A 14,167-nucleotide genomic window follows, 5' to 3' on the forward strand; every position below is an offset into this window, starting at 1 on the left:
GCCCAAGTGATGGCTGGGATGCAGGAAGTCAAGCTCCCAAAGATCAACATACCTTTTCTTAGAGTGATCCGGGGATGATCTATTAAGTTTAGAATTTTCTGTCGTATACCGGCTATCTTGGAGTCCAAGATTAGGCCCAGGAACTGTTGACGTTGAATAGGTCTTGGCTTTGACTTCCTGTCGTTGAGAATCCAGCTTCTTCAAGATGCGGATTACTTTCAAGACTGCCAACTCGCAGGCTTTCTCTGTTTCTGCCACAATAAAAAAATCATCGAGATTGGGGCAGACCCCTCACAAGCTTGGGAGACAATCGGAACTGGATAAATTCCTGAAAAAGATGATGTCTCCGCTTGGTGCCAGATCCAAGATGGCACTGGCCGCCGCTATCGCACAAACAGATCCAGAGGACTCTGATGGGGAGAGCTCCTGTGCTCTGTCTGAAATCCATAACGAGCGTGACTCGTCTCCCATTACCTGTCACGACCATGGTCATGGTCGTGACTCCTAAACTGCACGCAGTTGCCTGCGGTCTTGGTTTTCTTGTCAATCACATGTGAGGGCTGAAGTATGTTGCCTCACCTGTGGTTGCTGCTGGCAACATTGTTTATGTGGCCGCAAAGCAGCCTGAGCTGTGCTAGGCAGCTTGCTGCAATGTGCATGCTGTTGCACCTGGCAACCTCTTTATAGGTGTGCCTTTTATCGGTGTGCACGGGGTGTTACGTGTTTTGTGTGCACTTTCCCTTTTAAGTGGTTGTCTTCCCTTCCCTGGTGTGAGAAGGGTTAATTTCTTCCTAGTGTGTGTGCACTGGGTGTGTCTGAGTGTGGGTGTGGCTACATGGGCTTTAAAGCCTCAGTTGAGACCTGATGTCTGAGGGGTACTCCATCCTTGTAGTAAGCTGGAGGCGCCCCATCCTCAGCTGTGACAGTATTACCAGAAGGGTGGCCCCCACTGGCAGTTTGTATTAGAGACCAGGAGGGCGCCTCCAACTTACTACAAGGCTGGAGTACCCCTCAGACATCAGGTCTCAACTGAGGCTTTAAAGCCCATGTAGCCACACCCACACTCAGACACACCCAGTGCACACACACTAGGAAGGAATTAACCCTTCTCACACCAAGGAAGGGAAGACAAACACTTAAAGGGGAAAGTGCACACAAAACACATAACACCCTGTGCACACCAATAAAAGGCACACCTATAAAGAGAGGTTGCCAGGTGCAACCGCATGCACATTGCAGCAAGCTGCCTAGCACAGCTCAGGCTGCTTTGCTGCCACATAAACAATGTTGCCAGCGGCAACCACAGGTGAGGCAACATACTTCAGCCCTCACCTGTGATTGACAAGAAAACCAAGACCGCAGGCAATTGCATGCGGTTCAGGAGTCACGACCATGACCATGGTCGTGACATTACCAGGTCCTTTATCAGAGACTCACTGTCTGCTGCAGTTGAACCGGTGATGCAAGAACTCAGCGCTATCAAAGCGGATATTAAACAAACCGGCCACAGGGTTGCGGCCCTTGAAGAATCACAGGGCGCGATAATACATCATAGTTACGCCTTACAAAGGCATGTGAAGGAGCTCTGAGATCATATCAATAGTACGTACCTTCACTTGGAAGACCAGGAGAACCGGAGTAGAAGAAAAAATGTACGCATTCGCGGGGCTCTGGAGTCCGTCCAGTCAGACGCGATCCTGCAAACGGTACGGCAAATATAAGCCTCAATTGTGGGTGAGGAGAGAGCAAACGCAACTTTTGTAGAAAGGGCGCACAGGGCCTTACGACCCAGACCGGAATCTAATGCCCCGCCATGAGACATCATTTGTGGCCTACCGGACTACTGCGACACGGCGGCCATTTTATCCTCGGTAAGAGGGAAAGAGGAAATACTGTTTGAGAACAGCAAGATACAACTGTTCCAAGATCTCTCCGCAAGTACCCTGGCGAAGCGCAAGGCTCCCCGACCGCTCACAGAATATCTGCGGTCCAAAAGATAACCGCTTCGCTGGCTATACCCATTTGGGCTACATGTGTCCATCGACGGCAAACAGGTCACCATACGCCATCCGGATGACCTGAAAACCTTATGTGACCTTTTGAATATCGTACCGCTGGACTTACCCTTATGGCTTCCTCTACCAGAAGACCAGAAGCTACCATCGCTACCGGCGAAAGATGATTGGCACCTGGTCAAGCGATTCAAGTCTCCACAAGCCAAAGGTCGCCAGAGTGAGAAGAAACCTGCTTGAGAGGACTTGCTCTACTACTACACTACGTGCAGAATTATTAGGCAAATGAGTATTTTGACCACATCATCCTCTTTATGCATGTTGTCTTACTCCAAGCTGTATAGGCTCGAAAGCCTACTACCAATTAAGCATATTAGGTGATGTGCATCTCTGTAATGAGAAGGGGTGTGGTCTAATGACATCAACACCCTATATCAGGTGTGCATAATTATTAGGCAACTTCCTTTCCTTTGGCAAAATGGGTCAAAAGAAGGACTTGACAGGCTCAGAAAAGTCAAAAATAGTGAGATATCTTGCAGAGGGATGCAGCACTCTTAAAATTGCAAAGCTTCTGAAGCGTGATCATCTAACAATCAAGCGTTTCATTCAAAATAGTCAACAGGGTCGCAAGAAGCGTGTGGAAAAACCAAGGTGCAAAATAACTGCCCATGAACTGAGAAAAGTCAAGCGTGCAGCTGCCAAGATGCCACTTGCCACCAGTTTGGCCATATTTCAGAGCTGCAACATCACTGGAGTGCCCAAAAGCACAAGGTGTGAAATACTCAGAGACATTGCCAAGGTAAGAAAGGCTGAAAGACGACCACCACTGAACAAGACACACAAGCTGAAACGTCAAGACTGGGCCAAGAAATATCTCAAGACTGATTTTTCTAAGGTTTTATGGACTGATGAAATGAGAGTGAGTCTTGATGGGCCAGATGGCTGGATTGGTAAAGGGCAGAGAGCTCCAGTCCGACTCAGAGGCCAGCAAGGTGGAGGTGGAGTACTGGTTTGGGCTGGTATCATCAAAGATGAGCTTGTGGGGCCTTTTTGGGTTGAGGATGGAGTCAAGCTCAACTCCCAGTCCTACTGACAGTTTCTGGAAGACACCTTCTTCAAGCAGTGGTACAGGAAGAAGTCTGCAAGGTAAGAAAAACATGATTTTCATGCAGGACAATGCTCCATCACACGCGTCCAAGTACTCCACAACGTGGCTGGCAAGAAAGGGTATAAAAGTAGAAAATCTAATGACATGGCCTCCTTGTTCACCTGATCTGAACCCCATTGAGAACCTGTGGTCCATCATCAAATGTGAGATTTACAAGGAGGGAAAACAGTACACCTCTCTGAACAGTGTCTGGGAGGCTGTGGTTGCTGCTGCACGCAATGTTGATGGTGAACAGATCAAAACACTGACAGAATCCATGGATGGCAGGCTTTTGAGTGTCCTTGCAAAGAAAGGTGGCTATATTGATCACTGGTTTGTTTTTGTTTTGTTTTTGAATGTCAGAAATGTATATTTGTGAATGTTGAGATGTTATATTGGTTTCACTGGTAAAAATAAATAATTGAAATGGGTATATATTTGTTTTTTGTTAAGTTGCCTAATAATTATGCACAGTAATAGTCACCTGCACACACAGATATCCCCCTAAAATAGCTAAAACTAAAAACAAACTAAAAACTACTTCCAAAAATATTCAGCTTTGATATTAATGAGTTTTTTGGGTTCATTGAGAACATGGTTGTTGTTCAATAATAAAATTAATCCTCAAAAATACAACTTGCAAAATAATTCTGCACTCCCTGTACAGGAACAAAATAAAGTAAGGCAAAGTAAAAACAGATAAATCAATGCAGAACAAAAAGCCAACATGGTGAAGGTATTCGACAGGGTTATCTACCCTCGGTCAGAAAAATATGGAATGATATGAGAAGAAGGTGTCGGGGAAGAGGAAAAAGAAGAATGTCCTCACCCCACGACCACACTTAAAACTGAACTGTGAAACTCCTGCGAAACTTATAACTCACAACTCAGGCAGTGTCCCAGTCTGGTGATTTTGTCTGGACATACAGTAGCGGCGGTCGCCATCTGCACTCCTTCATTGATGAGGCCCCATTCCAACAATTTGCGGGATGCTATTTGTGGAGAGAGGAGAACTTGCAGAGTCCCCTTGTAGGTGACCAGCAGCTTTACTGGGAAACCCCACCGGTACTTCACTTGGTGATCTCTGAGCAAACACACAATGCTGTGGGAGCTCCCCCTGATAAATCCCCGCCCGATCACAGACTGATACTGATCATCTGGGAGAGGGAGGTATCAGGGGGAGGTCCCACAGATCCTCAGTTAAAAAGTACAAAATTCAAAATGTGGCTTAATAGTTAAAAAACGTGGGAGGAGATAATGTGTTCACAGACATTGTCACATACAGTACAGACCAAAAGTTTGGACCCACCTTCTTATTCAAAGAGTTTTCTTTATTTTCATGACTATGAAAATTGTAGATTCACACTGAAGGCATCAAAACTATGAATTAACACATGTCGAATTATATACATAACAAAAAAGTGTGAAACAACTGAAAATATGTCATATTCTAGGTTCTTCAAAGTAGCCACCTTTTGCTTTGATTACTGCTTTGCACACTCTTGGCATTCTCTTGATGAGCTTCAAGAGGTAGTCACCTGAAATGGTTTTCACTTCACAGGTGTGCCCTGTCAGGTTTAATAAGTGGGATTTCTTGCCTTATAAATGGGGTTGGGACCATCAGTTGCGTTGTGGAGAAGTCAGGTGGATACACAGCTGATAGTCCTACTGAATAGACTGTTAGAATTTGTATTATGGCAAGAAAAAAGCAGCTAAGTAAAGAAAATGAGTGGCCATCATTACTTTAAGAAATGAAGGTCAGTCAGTCTGAAAAATTGGGAAAACTTTGAAAGTGTCCCCAAGTGCAGTCACAAAAACCATCAAGTGCTACAAAGAAACTGGCTCACCTCTGCTGCGGAAGATAATTTCATCCGAGTCACCAGCCTCAGAAATCACAGGTTAACAGCAGCTCAGATTAGAGACCAGGTCAATGCCACAGCAGACATATCTCTGCTAGCAGCAGACACATCTCTAGAACAACTGTTAAGAGGAGACTGTGTGAATCAGGCCTTCATGGTAGAATATCTGCTAGGAAACCACTGCTAAGGACAGGCAACAAGCAGAAGAGACTTGTTTGGGCTAAAGAACAAAAGGAATGGACATTAGACCAGTGGAAATCTGTGCTTTGGTCTGAGGAGTCCAAATTTGAGATCTTTGGTTCTAACCACCGTGTGTTTGTGCCTGGTTTCCACCGTGAAGCATGGAGGAGGAGGTGTGATGGTGCTTTGCTGGTGACACTGTTGGGGATTTATTCAAAATTGAAGGCATACTGAACCATCATGGCTACCACAGCATCTTGCAGCGGCATGCTATTCCATCCGGTTTGCGTTTAGTTGGACCATCACTTATTTTTCAACAGAACAATGACCCCAAACACACCTCCAGGCTGTGTAAGGGCTATTTGACCATGAAGGAGAGTGATGGGGTGCTTCGCCAGATGACCTGGCCTCCACAGTCACCGGACCTCAACCCAATCGAGATGGTTTGGGGTGAGCTGTACCGCAGAGTGAAGGCAAAAGGGCCAACCAGTGCTAAGCATCTCTGGGAACTCCTTCAAGACTGTTGGAAGACCATTTCAGGTGACTACCTCTTGAAGCTCATCAAGAGAATGCCAAGAGTGTGCAAAGCAGTAATCAAAGCAAAAGGTGGCTACTTTGAAGAACCTAGAATATGACATATTTTCAGTTGTTTCACACTTTTTTTTGTTATGTATATAATTCCACATGTGTTAATTCATAGTTGTGATGCCTTCAGTGTGAATCTACAATTTTCATAGTCATGAAAATAAAGAAAACTCTTTGAATAAGAAGGTGTGTCCAATTTTTTGGTCTGTACTGTAAATCTGAATAGATGTTCCAATATAAATATAACAAACATAACAGACAGAAAGCTGAGAGGGACTCAACAATGAATAAACATGCAGTACAGAAAATAAAAATTACATATTAGCAATTTTCTAATATTGCAATATAAGGTCATGGCGTTTGTTGAGACCTAATGGCTGGCGGGATCCCAATTGGAAAATCCAAAAGGCCTCTCTGTTCAAAAGTTTTCTTCTGCGGTCCCCTCCTGTAGGTGGTAAGAAAACCTTCTCTATACCCTGCACTTTGAGACCAGATGTAACCCCAGCATGTAATACCACAAAGTGAAAACCTTATCAATGACCGTATGTTCACAACAGATGCATTTACGATGCCAGCATTTGAAGATGCCTTTGGAACTGAGCCATGTTGGTTGTTTGCATTTTCCCTCAGTAAAAAAACTCGGACTGATTACATTGCCTACAGTAGGAGCTCTCCTAGCAACGCATCTCATGCCATCCGATGCCACATTTGCCCACTGCCCGTCATAATTTAGAACATGAATGTACTTCTTCATGATTTTACAGATCTCTGGAAATTCATGACTGTATTGTGTTACAAAGTGGGTGGTATGTTTGTCCTTGTTAGGAATGTTGACAAGAGCCTGATCTGTACGAAGCCTCGGAAATACCAACTGGTTTCTGTCCATGTCAGACACAAGTTTATTAGCTTGTTCTATGTTACCAGGTGTGTATGCCCTGCGCAACAACCTGGTTCGTATTTCAGAGACTTCCTTATTGTAAATGTCAAGATCTGAACAATTGCGGCATGCCCGTATCAGCTCTCCCTTTGGAATATTCCGGATGGTATGGGGTGGATGGCATGAGCGTGCATATAACATAGTGTTACCCACTAGTTCTTTGCGGTAGGTAGACGTATTGATCCTACCAGCTGCGGGGTTGCCCCTCAGGCACAAATCCCAAAATTTAATTTCTATAGTATCAAATTGAAAAATAAATTGAATTGGATCCAAACAAGAATAAGCAACCAACTTCGGTATGGACGCCACACCATCAGACCATACCATAAGCAGGTCATCGATGTAACGCCCATACCAGAGTAGGCGATCCACAAAAGGAGAGGTGTCGATGAGGAGAAAGCAACCCTCCCACCATGCCATAAATATATTGGCAATGGAGGGAGAGAACTTAGCCCCCATTGACACCCCTGACACCTGCAAATAAAAAATGTTGTCAAATGAAAAATAGTTGTGCCTGAGGAGGAAATCCGCAGCTGAAAGGATATACGCTCTAAGTTCAACAGTATAGTTGCTGTAGTGGTTCATGAACCAGCTGAGGGACGTGAGTGCTAAATTGTGTGGAATGTTGAAGTATAGGGACTTAATGTCTGCTGTGATCCACACAAAATTCTCCCTCCTTTAGAAATCTGAAAAGGCCTATAATACAGATCGAGAATCCTGTAAAAAAACAGGAATAAACTGGATCAGGGGTTGAAGGAGGGAGTCTACCCATTCTGAAAACCATTCAGAGTAGGACCCAATTCCAGCTACAATGGGTCTGAGGGGGGGGGGGGGGGACATTTTTGTGGACCTTGGGCAATGCATGGAAAATAGGGATCACTGGATGTTCCACATAAATGTAATCCCTATCTTTACCATTAAGACATCCAGATGACACCCCTATTTCCAAAATACTCCTCATTTTATGCTGGAAAGATGTCAGTGGATCACCAGATAATCGGGTATACACTTGAGTGTCCTGTAGCATGGTTATGACAAGCTGTTTGTACAGGCCCCTATCCAAAATGACTACAGCCCCGTCTTTGTCGGCTTCCCTTATTATAATGTCCTGTCTATCTCTTAGATCCCGAAGTGCAGTTCTCTCTGCCCAAGTCATATTAAAATGACTGTTGGATTGTATAGTATCATGTAGGAGACATAAATCCCTTTCTACTAGTTCTTGATACTTGTCTAATGCTGCAGATCGAGATTGTATCAGGTAGAAACCTGGATTGGAAGTCCTAAAATGACTTGAAGAGTTAACATGGCCAGGCTCATTATTCAGCATGGTTTATAAGGAGTTGCAGTGAATCGGCTCCACATAACCCCGCCCACTGGTACAGCTGGTAGTGGATGACACTTTGCAAGTCCCACTCTCCAGATCACTAGGTGTATCACATTCAATTGTAACAACAGAAGGTACATTAGTTAACCCTTTACACACATTTAATTTATAGATGTTAATGACAGGGAGGGTGTAGCAGTGAGATTGTGGATATCATTCGTCAATTCATCCTGAAAATGTTTTTTCAGGGTGAGATTACGAGCAAATCTGTTAACGTCCAAGATGGTATGATATAGGTCAAAATGATAAGCCCTTCTTCAAAATTCCGACCTGATTAGATGATAGAGTGGACGCCGACATGTTGAGAATCCGAATGTCCATTTTTATTCTAGCGGGACGGGTAGCGGCGATTTTTTCTTGTGCCGCTTGCCTGCCCTTCGTTTTTTGACAGTCTGTCATGTTGGCCAGTTGGTCGTAGAGAATGCTCCGAGCTGCCCTCTCTATTATCAGGTAGGTTTCCAAATTCAGGTGAAGACTCTGCTGAATCCCGTTCAGCTGAACTAAATGAAACTTTAGACAAACATCTGTGCCTGGAGTGGGATCTCCGCAAGATAGAGCGAGGTGTATTCCCACGAATCTCTGCCCTTGTATACACTGCATAATTGTTGTAGTCCAACAAATCCCTGTTGAATTTATTCTGTTTGAACAGCATTAGGTCCTCGTTTGAGTAATGGTTCCAGCTCGGCCGTTCCCACAGTTTCCGGTATCCTGCAAATTCTAATATTATTCTGTCTATTACGGTATTCCAAATCATGCAGCTTGGTTGAAAGTTTAGCAATGTCTTCTTCCATAACTTCGTGGGCATCTATAAGGAAATTATGTGAAAATATGAACTCCTGCCATGATTGTTTCCAGGTGTGCCATGCGATCACTGATATTACGAATGTCCTTTTGGAGCTTTCCCAGTAGCCCCAGCATATCTTCTCTCCTGGTAGAGCGCAGTTTATTAAGAAGGGACCGAATAACCTCGTCAGTGAGGTATGAGTATGGACGTCCCGTCCTAATTCTTGTGCACCGATGGAGGTGCTCGGCAAAGACGCTGGCGTGGCTGCAGAGGAAGCAGGAGAGCGTGCAGACGGCGTTGCTCCCCGCAGGCCTGTGTCTGCAGTACCCACTTTGCCAAAGAACTCCGTTAATTTCACCGGAGCTGGGCGCCATTTGACCTTCCCCATACCTGGTGAGTGGAAAGGGGGGATTTCTGGGGTCAGCAGGAGGAATGCTTTGTGCCGCTTCTTAGCGTTGGTCCCGGAGCCGAAGATCTATGCGGCCGGCGCCGGCAGCGTAGAGTCCACGCTTCTCCAAAAATAGTTATTACTTTACATTCCCCATATGTCTACTTCATGTTTGGATCATTTTGAAAATTACATTTAATTTTTTGGGATGTTAGAAGGCTTAGAAGTTTAGAAGCAAATCTTATAATTTTTAACAGAATTTCCAAAACCCAATTTCTTAAGGACCAGTTCAGTTATGAAGTCACTTTGTGGGGCTTACATATTAGAAAGCACCCATAAATCACCCCACTTTAGAAACTACACCCCCCAAGCTAAAATAGATTTTACAAACTTCGTTAACCCTTTAGTTGTATCACGAGAATTAAAGGAAAATGGGAATTATTTTTTTTAGCAGATTTTACATTTTAAGCCATTTTTTCTACAACACATAAAGGGTTAACAGCCAAACAAAACTCACAATATATTACCCTAATTCTGGAGTTTACAGAAACACCCCATATGTGCTCAAAAACTGATGTATGGGCGCACAGCAGGCTTTAGAGTTGATGGAGCACCATACAGACGTGGACAAAATTGTTGGTACCCTTTGGTCAATGAAAGAAAAAGTCACAATGGTCACAGAAATAACTTTAATCTGACAAAAGTAATAATAAATTAAAATTCTATAAATGTTAACCAATGAAAGTCAGACATTGTTTTTCAACCATGCTTCAACAGAATTATGTAAAAAAATAAACTCATGAAACAGGCATGGACAAAAATGATGGTACCCCTAACTTAATATTTTGTTGCGCAACCTTTTGAGGCAATCACTGCAATCAAACGCTTCCTGTAACTGTCAATGAGACATCTGCACCTCTCAGCAGGTATTTTGGCCCACTCCTCATGAGCAAACTGCTCCAGTTGTGTCCGGTTTGAAGGGTGCCTTTTCCAGACTGCATGTTTCAGCTCCTTCCAAAGATGCTCAATAGGATTGAGGTCAGGGCTCATAGAAGGCCACTTTAGAATAGTCCAATTTTTTCCTCTTAGCCATTCTTGGGTGTTTTTAGCGGTGTGTTTTGGGTCATTGTCCTGTTGCAAGACCCATGACCTGCGACTGAGACCAAGCTTTCTGACACTGGCTAGTACATTTCTCTCTAGAATTCCTTGATAGTCTTGAGATTTCATTGTACCCTGCACAGATTCAAGACACCCTGTGCCAGACGCAGCAAAGCAGCCCCAGAACATAACAGAGCCTCCTCCATGTTTCACAGTAGGGACAGTGTTCTTTTCTTGATATGCTTCATTTTTTCGTCTGTGAACATACAGCTGATGTGCCTTGGCAAAAACTTCGATTTTTGTCTCATCTGTCCACAGGACATTCTCCCAGAAGCTTTGTGGCTTGTCAACATGTAGTTTGGCATATTCCAGTCTTGCTTTTTTATGATTCGTTTTCAACAATGGTGTCCTCCTTGGTCGTCTCCCATGTAGTCCACTTTGGCTCAAACAACGACGGATGGTGCGATCTGACACTGATGTTCCTTGAGCATGAAGTTCACCTTGAATCTCTTTAGAAGTCTTTCTAGGCTCTTTTGTTACCATTCGGATTATCCGTCTCTTAGATTTGTCATCAATTTTCCTCCTGCGGCCACGTCCAGGGAGGTTGGCTACAGTCCCATGGATCTTAAACTTATGAATAATATGTGCAACTGTACTCACAGGAACATCTAGTTGCTTGGAGATGGTCTTATAGCCTTTACCTTTAACATGCTTGTCTATAATTTTCTTTCTGATCTCTTGAGACAGCTCTTTCCTTTGCTTCCTCTGGTCCATGTCGAGTGTGGTACACACCATATCACCAAACAACACAGTGATTACCTGGAGCCATATATATAGGCCCAATGGCTGATTACAAGGTTGTAGACACCTGTGATGCTAATTAGTGGACACACCTTGAATTAACATGTCCCTTTGGTCACATTATGTTCTGTGTTTTCTAGGGGTACCATCATTTTTGTCCATGCCTGTTTCATGAGTTTATTTTTTTACATAATTCTGTTGAAGCATGGTTGAAAAACAATGTCTGACTTTCATTGGTTAACATTTATAGAATTTTAATTTATTATTACTTTTGTCAGATTAAAGTTATTTCTGTGACCATTGTGACTTTTTCTTTCATTGACCAAAGGGTACCAACAATTTTGTCCACGTCTGTATGGTTTTGGAGAGCGGATTTAGCTGGAATGGTAATTGGGAGCCATGTCGCATGTGAAGATGGTGACTCTACAGTGGAAACACCCAAAAAGTGACCCCATTTTGGAAACTACACCCCTGAAGGAATATTTCAAGAATTCCTATAATTAGGAAAGACTTGGCAGTGAAAATTATAAATAGCATTTTTTTCTAGAAAAAGTTGCTTTACACCCACATTTTTCACTTTCCCAAAGGATAACAGGACAAAATGCACCCCACATTTTGTTCCCCATTTCCCCCCGAATAAGGCAACACCCCATATGTGAAAACAAGAAAAAAGTTCCAGCACTCACTTTAAAGATGTGTCGTTCTTTGTCTTTTTACTGCATCAGCATAACAAGTAGGGACAAATTCATCCACTACATGGCAATCATTGACGCATTTTCAACATACTGTTCTTAGTCGTAACCCCATATGTGCTCAAAAAATGATGTATGGGCGCACAGCAGGGCTCTAGAGTCAAACAGCAAAATATGGATTTTGCTGACCAGAATTGGCAGACATGGATTTTAGGTGCCATGTCGCACCCCATTATATATTCCCCATTTTCTCCCCATTCCATAAACACCCCATATCTGCTTGTAGCCTGCTGTATGGGCGCACAGCAGGGCTCTAGAAGCAAAGTGCAAAATATGGATTTTGCTGGCCAGAATTGGCAAACATGGATTTTAGTTGCCATGTAGCACCCCATTATATGTTCCCCATTTTCTCCCCATTCCAGAAACACCCCATATCTGCTTGTAGCCTGCTGTATGGGGGCTCAGCAGGGCTCTAGAGGCAAAGTGCAAAATATGGTTTTTGCAGGCTTGAATAAACAGACATAGATTTTAGGTGCCATGTCGCATTTAAAAGATTCCTGAGGTCCCCATAAAATTAAAAACCCAAGATGCGACCCCATTTTGGAAAGAGCACCCCCATACGAACATTTTAAGTGGTGGAAAGGGTACTTTTCAGCAAACAGGTGTCTCACAGAAGGCAGAAACACTTGTTAAAGGATTTAAAAGCACACATTTGTGAAAATGAACAATTACTAGCATACCCAAAGGGGTTAAAGGAGAAAATGCACCCCAGTATGTGTTCCCAATTTTCTCCCCATTCAGGACATATGTGCTTGTAGCCTGCTGTATGGGCGCACAGCAGGAAACTATGGAAAATATGGATTTTGCTAGCAGGCCTGAATCGGCAGACATGAATTTTAGGTACCATGTTGCATTTAAAAAATTCCTGAGGTCCCCAGAAATTGAAAATCCCAAGAAGTGACCCCATTTTGGAAAGTGCACCCCCATACGAACATTTTAAGGGGTGGAAAGGGTACTTCTGACCTAACAGGTGTTTCACAGAAATGAATATGTAGTGGTTGGTGAAAAGCTTTTTGTACCACACTTTCGTTTTTCCTGTGGAACTGTAGGGATTCAGAACTCGATCTGAAAGATCAACCCCTCCTATGTGCCTATTGTAGTCCAGGATGCAAACTTGTTTGGGGACATTGGTACTGGTACCACGTACAGAGGCAGGGGAGCTGGTGTTAGTGTGAATGGTGGTCAGTAAAAGGACATCCCGCTTGTCCTTGTACTTAACCGCCAGCATGCTCTCATGGAGAAGAACCCCTCAAGGTATTCAAAACTGATTTTAGAAACGTTGTTAAACCTTTAAGTGCTCCACAAGAATTAATGGAAAATAGAGATACAATTTAAAAATTTCACTTTTTTGGCAGATTTTCCATTTTAATAATTTTTTTCCAGTTACAAAGCAAGGGTTAACAGCCAAACAAAACTCAATACTTATGGTTCTGATTCTGTAGTTTACAGAAACACCCCATATGTGGTTGTAAACTACTGTACGGGCACACGGCAGGGCGCAGAAGGAAAGGAATGCCATGCAGTTTTTGGAAGGCAGATTTTGCTGGACTGGTTTTTTGACACCATGTCCCATTTGAAGCCCCCCTGATGCACTCCTAGAGTAGAAACTCCAAAAAGTGATGCCATTTTAGAAACTACGGGATAAGGTGGCAGCTTTGGTGGTACTAGGGTACATATGATTTTTGGTTGCTCTATATTACACTTTTTGTGAGGCAAGGTAACAAGAAATAGCTGTTTTGGCACCGTTTTTATTTTTTGTTATTTACAACATTCATCTGACAGGTTAGATCATGTGGTATTTTTTATAGACCAGGTTGTCATGGACACGGCAATACCTAACATGTATACTTTTTTTTTAATGTAACTTTTACACAATAATTTCTTTTATTTAAACAAAAAAAATCATGTTTTAATGTTTCCATAGTCTGAGAGCCCTAATTTTTGGGCGATTATCCTGGGTAGTGTACGATTTTTGCGGGATGAGATGACGGTTTGATTGGTACTATTTTGGGGTGCGTGTGACTTTTTGATTGCTTGCTATTACACTTTTTTTTAATGTTAAGGTGACAATAAATTTCTTTTTTTACACCGTTTATATTTTTATTTTTTTATGGTATTCACCTGAGGGGTTAGGTCATGGGATATTTTTACAGAGCAAGTTATTAGGGATGCTGCGATACCTAATATGTATACTTTTTTAAATGTAAGTTTTACACAATTATTTCATTTTTGAAGCAAAA

Source organism: Bufo gargarizans, chromosome 3 (assembly GCF_014858855.1).
Source record: "Bufo gargarizans isolate SCDJY-AF-19 chromosome 3, ASM1485885v1, whole genome shotgun sequence".
NCBI classification, from domain to species: Eukaryota; Metazoa; Chordata; class Amphibia; order Anura; family Bufonidae; genus Bufo; species Bufo gargarizans.